The sequence below is a fragment of the Oncorhynchus masou genome, chromosome 24 (assembly GCF_036934945.1).
Source record: "Oncorhynchus masou masou isolate Uvic2021 chromosome 24, UVic_Omas_1.1, whole genome shotgun sequence".
Lineage (NCBI taxonomy): Eukaryota > Metazoa > Chordata > Actinopteri > Salmoniformes > Salmonidae > Oncorhynchus > Oncorhynchus masou.
The window spans coordinates 54,976,936-54,984,737 of NC_088235.1; positions in this window are offsets into that span (position 1 = coordinate 54,976,936).

Genomic DNA, 7,802 nt, shown 5'->3' on the forward strand with positions numbered 1-7,802 from the left:
ATGACTCCACAGCGTTCTCAGCTCTGACTGAAGACCCTGTTCAATCGAAACCATTACAGTGTGTATGACTTCCTAGGTAACTCAGAAATAACATTGCATTTATGCAACAAGACAGCATCTGATTTCAATGAATAATATCTGGCATTAAACTTGGATTACCTGGATTTCCTTGTTACCGTTTTTGATTGAACAGGGCACTCAGTTTGACCCGACAAAAAATGTGTCCGATAGATGACTACATAGAGCTAAAACCTTTCACTACTCTATCAGGGCTATGGTTAAACCATAGCATACTACAGAGACAAGTCCACAAAACAGACACACAAAGTAAAATGCATGCGCAGCCCTATTCTGAAAGAAAGGCCTCTGATTTAATATAGTCTGTGAAAGCTATTGGAAGGTGTGCACAGGCACACACACACATGCACGCGCACGCGCACACACACACACACACACACACGCCACACTCACGCTTGCACGCTCACACACACGCACGCCACACTCACACAGACGTTTGAGTAAGTATCAAAGCCCGGACCAACCAAGACAGTTTTAATTATCAGGTACCATCCTTCTGCTATGATTTCAATTTTAGCAAAACGTGGTAATGATATTCAAAATGCCTGCTGGCAACGACACTTTCTCTCCTGTCTTTTCTTTTCTTTTCTTTCGATGAAAATGTGAATACTTCAGTTTATAGCCTTATTTATCCCCCAGTCACTTTGTAAAACCTTTATTCTAGTGAACATATGTTTTAAATGCGAGACTCTCTGGAGAAATAGCAATAATGGTTTTGAGGGGGATCAATGCAGAATGTGTTAGTTTGCACTACAGAGACCGGCTTTAATAATAAAATAATTTATCCATTAAAGGGAACCTTCGTCTGTGCCAGAATAGCAGAGGTTGGTCCACTCTTCACGTAGCTATATGTGGAGAATCACTATATTTTTACTGAGAGACAGATTAATGACAGTTTATTGGAAATTAAGCACTACTTTACTAAGCCTTACTTTACTAAAATAATTTACAGACCAATATCCTTTCTTGGATAACTTGAAGTTGATGAAGGTGAAATACAAAGGGATACCATGCAGAATGAACTTGAAAATAAATTATGAATCTGTTTGAAGTACATCTAAAAGCCATCTCTCCCCGGTGCAGCTATTTACAAGACATGTGGAAAATTACATTGGAAATAAGGCATATGAGGTCGTTCCACCTCAAAAAGCCGGAGAAACAGGATTTCGACACCCACCACTTCAAATTGTTCTGAAATCGTTTCCGTTGTTAGAAACAGATAAGATTAGCATTCCTGTGAGATTATGTCATTGAAATATCATTTGATCTCTGAGAAATGAAGTTAATTGTTTGCATTCTAATCTTATCTATTTCTAAGTACAGAAATATATCAGAACAATCTGTGGCTCGCGGAAAATGTCATGGAATTACGCTTTGATCGATTTATTAGCTTACACAGTATAGTTCCTGTTTACATGATGGCTCCCTGATTATTGTTACGTTGTAACCTAATATTTAAAAAGACAAAGAATACTGACACATTGTTTTCCTTGGTCAGTAGTGCTGAAGATAAGTGCTACGCTACTGTATCACTGGGCATGGCAAACCTAGCATAGCCTACTGGCTAGATGGCTGTAATCCACAATGAGGGGTGGAGGACACATAACAAGAACACTTCACCTTGTGTATAACAAGCACACTTCACTAATCATTTTCTCACCTTTTCATATGGGTTCCTCTAGATGATTTAATGGTATTGATCTTCATAGATATTACATCTGCTGTATGTTTTGTGTACATCTTAGCCTTGAGAGCACATAATGAGAGAGAGAAACGCTGACTGCTGGGAAATGGTTTTACCATAGATTGTTTGTCATGTGAATCCGTCCATAATCCATATAATGTTGTCACAGGCTCTGTGACAAGCTACTTTAGTTTGCTGTAGTGGTGCCAATTGCCCTGTTTGATATCAGAGAAGTTAGCATATTGCTCCACGTTTCTGTACAGATAACCACTAAACACTAACCACCCTCCTACTGTACGTCCATCAGTCAGCTGTGAGCAGTGGGCTTTAAACAACAGTGCACTAAAGACAATTAAAGAGATACAACAACTAAAAATGCAAAACCTTTTACATTAAACCAGAGTCAGACAACATTCACACTCAAGTTTGCAGGTTGACTGATTCAGTAGATTAAAGATATGCACACACACGCACATGAACGTGACACTCGTGCACACACACACTCTCACTCTCACACACACACACTCTCACACACACACACACACATACGCACACACGCACACGCACACCACACTCACGCTCGCACGCACACACACATACGCACGCCACACTCACGCTCGCTCGCACACACACACTCTCACACACACACACACACACACACACACACACACACACACACACACACACACACACACACGCACACACACACACACACTCTCACACACACACACGCACACACGCACACACGCACACGCACACCACACTCACTCACGCTCGCATGCACACACACATACGCACGCCACACTCACGCTCGCACGCACACACACACACACACACACACACACACACACACACACACACACACACACACACACACACACACACACACACACACACACACACACACACACACACACACACACACACACAGACGTTTGAGAACGTATCAAAGTCCGGGCCAACCAAGACAGTTTTAATTAACCATCCTCTCTCACTGTTTCTTTCCCTGTTGAAACACACTTATTTAAACAAACACACACAACCCTGATTTTTCCCAAAACGTTTTTTTTAGGTACTGTAGGTTCCCTGCTGCAACTAAACACTGGTGATATCGATTTGTTCCTAAGCCTCCACCAGGCTGATCAAGCCCCCCGTTCTCCTCTGATATTTACCCTCCCAGGGATAACCCCCTCCCAACCATACCGGCCTCCCTAGCCCACATGACATCCAGGGAGAAAAGTCAATTATACACATCGTGCTTGGTCTCCCCGTAGGGGAAAGGAACCCACACTTTCTAATCCGATCAATTCATGTCAGACAGCTGGCTGGATTCAGCCCTATCTCTGAGCCCTGTAATCCAGGCTAAGACTTCACTCTCCACGCCGCTCCACCTCAGCTCACCACACATCGGTGATACAGCAAATTAGAGTAAACACATACGGACGCACGGTAATAAACGCACATGTAAACATGGAATAAATGCACATGAAAACATGGAAACACACACCCACACAAACAGACTTGTGCACAGTCAAACAGACAAACAAGAACATACATTCACTTAGTTACTAAACTTCAGTGTGAATGCCAAATTCATTTTTTTATTTTTTTTTATTTAAGTCAGTAAAGAACAAATTCTTATTTACAATGATGGCGTAAACCAACCAAACCCGAATGACGCTGGGCCAATTGTGCACTGCCTATGGGACTCCCAGTCACATCCATTTGTGATACATCCTGGAAACGAACCAGGGTGTCTGTAGTAACGCCTCAAGCACTGATATGCAGGTTTCATGCCTTAGACCGCTATGCCACTGGGGAGCGCAGTGGCTAGAACAAGACTAGAACAAGGCTAGAACAAGCAACAGAAAAAGCATGAAACCACACAGAAAGTCTTTAGAATTATTTACCGAGATTCTTGCCAGGTAAGAACTCAATCAGAGCTTTTAAAAACAGCCATGTCATTTGATACGTCAGATGATCAGAACTCATGTTATAGTACTTGGCAGCCCGCCCTCCTGCTGCATATGAGATCTAACTCTTTGGCTTAAAGTTGGGTCCAGAGAGCAGTTAAGTCGTGCTCAACACATCTATCAGACTGTTGCCCAGTCCTGTCAGTGCTCGCAGTAAATCAAGAGGAACTGTGTGTATGTGTGTATGTGTTCATTCATGTGCCCCATGTAAGCCTCTCATAAAGGGGGCTAAATAAGATGTACGGACCAGGGTCAGACTCTGGCACCCTGGGTTTGCCTGGTCAGTACTGAGTCTGGGTCTGACTCAGTTCACTACTTAAATTACGGAACTAATGCACCGGTTTGGGACGACTCAAATAAAGTACAGCAGGGATATTCAACTCGATTCAGCCGATTTTTACTTGAGCGTATGGTCAGGGGGCCGAAACATAATTACAACTCATTTGTGGACTGCAAATTGACTACAAGAAGCCCAAACAGATGTTTGACTAAAACATTATAATTTCAAAGCTTGCTTACATTTGTATACGGTCAGTATCTCTCTACTATGTGTGGGAATACTTTGGAACAGATTTCCAAAATCAAAATGTCTATGTCATCTCCTAACATCCTCAGACATGGATGGACGTCAAATACTGACTTATATCACAAGTGACCTGCCTGTGTTCTTCCCACTTCATAGGTAACTCCTCATATCTTCGAGCGTCTTTCATTCTATCTCTTATACTTTATTCTCTCTTGAAAATAACAGGTTCACACTTTGCACTGATGCAAATGTTTGGTAACTCAAACCATATGGATCTAGGCTAAATTACTAAGTGTAATTGTCTAGCATGGATGTATAAAAAGCCTTTACAGCAGAACACATCTTGGCACAAAAATAAATAAGTTGAAAGACCAGGGTAGCTGGATGGGGGGGGGTCCCATAATACAATTAAGAAATAAGGCCAGAGTAGGTGTGGTATAAGGCCAATATACCATGGCTAAGGGCTGTTCTTGTGCACGACGCAATGCGGAGTGCCTGGATACGGCCATTGGCCGTGATATACTGGCCATGTACCACAAACCCCCGAGGTGGCTTATCCCTATTATAAACTGGTTACCAATGTAATTAGAATAGTAAATCATCTTTTTTTTCATACCCATGACATAACAGTCTGACATGCCACTGCTTTCAGCCAATCAGCATTCAGGTCTCAAACCACCCAGTTTATGATTATGCAATAAGGTCCGAAGGGGAGTGGTAAATGGCCAATGTACCCCAGCTAAAAGGGTTGTACTTATGCACGTCACAAAGTGGAGTACATGGATGCAGCCCTTAGCCGTGGTATAGTGGCCATATACCACAAACCCCAGAGGTTCCTTATTGCTATTACCAACGTAATTAGAGCAGTAGAAAAAAAATGTCATACCCGTGGTATGATAAACGTCTGATATACCACGGCTGTCAGCCAATCAGCATTCGGGAAAAACCACCCAAATGGCTGACATACAATGGCAACAAAAATGTGATATGTGAGATGAAAGTATGAATGACATACGTGGTAAGTGGTCAAATAAATGATAAACAGGTTATACCAGCAATCACACCAGCATTCAAAAGAATAACTAAAATAGAGTATATCAAATGCAACCTACATTTTAGATAGTAACTTTTGTTTATAGTAGTTATGCCCATTTCAGCTCTTGCACAAGAATATGTCCTATAAATTATCATTCAGAACACAGAGAAAGAGAGAAATAAAGAGGAGAGAGAGTGTGTTGGCCCATGCACCCCTGCTCATGTCTTGCCTCAAAGGGATCTGTACGAACGAGAAAGGGAGAGAGAGAGAGAGAGAGAGAGAGAGAGAGAGAGAGAGAGAGAGAGAGAGGGGGGGAGGGGGCAAAAAAAGCTGGGTGCAGGACCCACTCGCTGTAGTTCCAGCCAATTACATTCCAGAGAAGTGACCATGGCCAGCAATAAACAAAGCACAATAGATCATTTATCTCGGAGCTGGAGCCCTGCGCTGGAGGCTGCGGAAGGAAGGACGGAACGAGAGAGAGAGAGCACGGGAATGAGACAGCATGCACAGGCTCCGGCTATTCTCCAACGCTCAATTGTTTAAGCCTTTTTTCTTTTTGAATGCTATTAAGCCAGCCGTGTTGCATGACTGCTGCATTTTGCACATGATGGAGAGAGACAGAGAGAGAGAGAGAGAGAGAGAGAGAGAGAGAGAGAGGGAGAATATCGCTTCCTTCAGCACCGAGTGTGTGTGCCAGGGCTTCTCCTGAAAAGCCTCTTTGCTGAAATCGCCTTAAATTGTTCCTTCGCATTCCCCCAAACAATAAAGACATTTAACACTCACCCGTTTCACTGAGACAGGAACCCTTCAGCCATTTGAGCGTGGCATCAAAACACACAAGCCCACATACTCCTCCACAAAGATGTGTAAACAGCACCAGTAAGGTATCTCTTTGTTTGGGTTTTCCAGCCTCGGAAGGTCTCTCCGTTTGCTGCTGCCTGCTGAGTTTTACAGCTTTGAAGCAGGTGGATGACAAAATATCAATCTCTCCAGGCACATTGTGTATCATGCACAGTTGACACACTCCTCTCACAAGCCCATATATAATCACAAACTGCAATACAGTCATCTTGGCTGGAGGGATAAATATTTGCTTAAAGGGAGCTAAGCCACAAACCTGCATATAGCAGCATGGCAATAAGGTGGCTTTGGTAATAATCATGGTTTGATTGAATTTGAATAGGAATACAGTACAGGGGATTCATGCCACATGTTGTGACAATGCATATGTAAATTGATACAGAGACAGATGTTCTATTGGCTGATGGATTTCATACTATATGAATATGAATGATACTGGTAGAATAATTATGTCACAGTGTGATTGTTTAGTTGTCAATGTAGTCTAGTCTAAAATCAGATGTAGATGTAGGAGTAATGCAATGTCAATACCCATCTCAAAGGAAAACACGCTATGTATTCTAGTTGGGTGCTGTTACTGTTTCTATTTAGGTGCAGGAGCTCCACAATACTTTTGAGCTAATATTCTGTAAGAGGAACATGTGCTCAAGCAATAGAACATTTGAGGTGCCGGTACTTAGCTCCTGCCCAAGTCAAGCACTGACATTATCTGAGGTTGGGAGTTGGGACTCAAGGTGGGGGGAATCAGGGGCCAACTTCAGATGTTACCTGTAAAATAGTATAGAGTAGAACAGAATAGAAAAAAATGAGAAACTTATATTTACAAAATTATCAGCAATACTTGTATGTTACCATGTCATCCCTGTACCTTCCATACTGTCTTTTTAATGAATAAAACAGGAATATCCACTGTGAATAGCTGACATTGACTAGGTCTGCCTTCCAAAGATCCTTAGCTATCACTTTGATATATTCTTGGACCATGAAATTATTTTTGTTGTACATAAAAAGCTAGCCATTACCTGCGGGCACTATATATGAAGGACATTTTTTTTCTGAAGGGTTCATTTGAGGCCAGCCTAATAACATTACAGGGAAGGCTACCAAGTCAGCAACATCCATGAACCATTCAATACTTTGTAAAGATTTAAGTAATCTTGTCTTCAGGAGATTTTATTAGCTATTTACTTCATTTAGTCTGTTCAGTGGAACAATTCCCATTCTTAACAATGGGATCAAATATGGGGTAACTATTGTGCTTGTCAGGAATAAAACTACTGTTATTCCCCAAACATTTAATATTCCACTTCTTCCCAATTTTGCAACTGTAATCACATATTTGGAATCTGATATGCCTACTGATATGTCTTTGAAAATTAATTATATGAGGTTATATATTATTACTGCCATTCATGGACAGTTTTTGCATAAGACATACAAATAAGCATGGGATATTAATACATGCTCCAAGCCTCAAATGTAATTTTTGACACTTTAGTATTGTTTATCACAACTCATAAACGTGTCACATTTTGTTTATGTAGAGTATGATGATGGCAAGGATCTTCAACTAGTAGGCATAAACCGCCCAACTATTGATATTCTTTACATTTTTCTTGAAGGTTGGGTGATTTTGAAAAATTC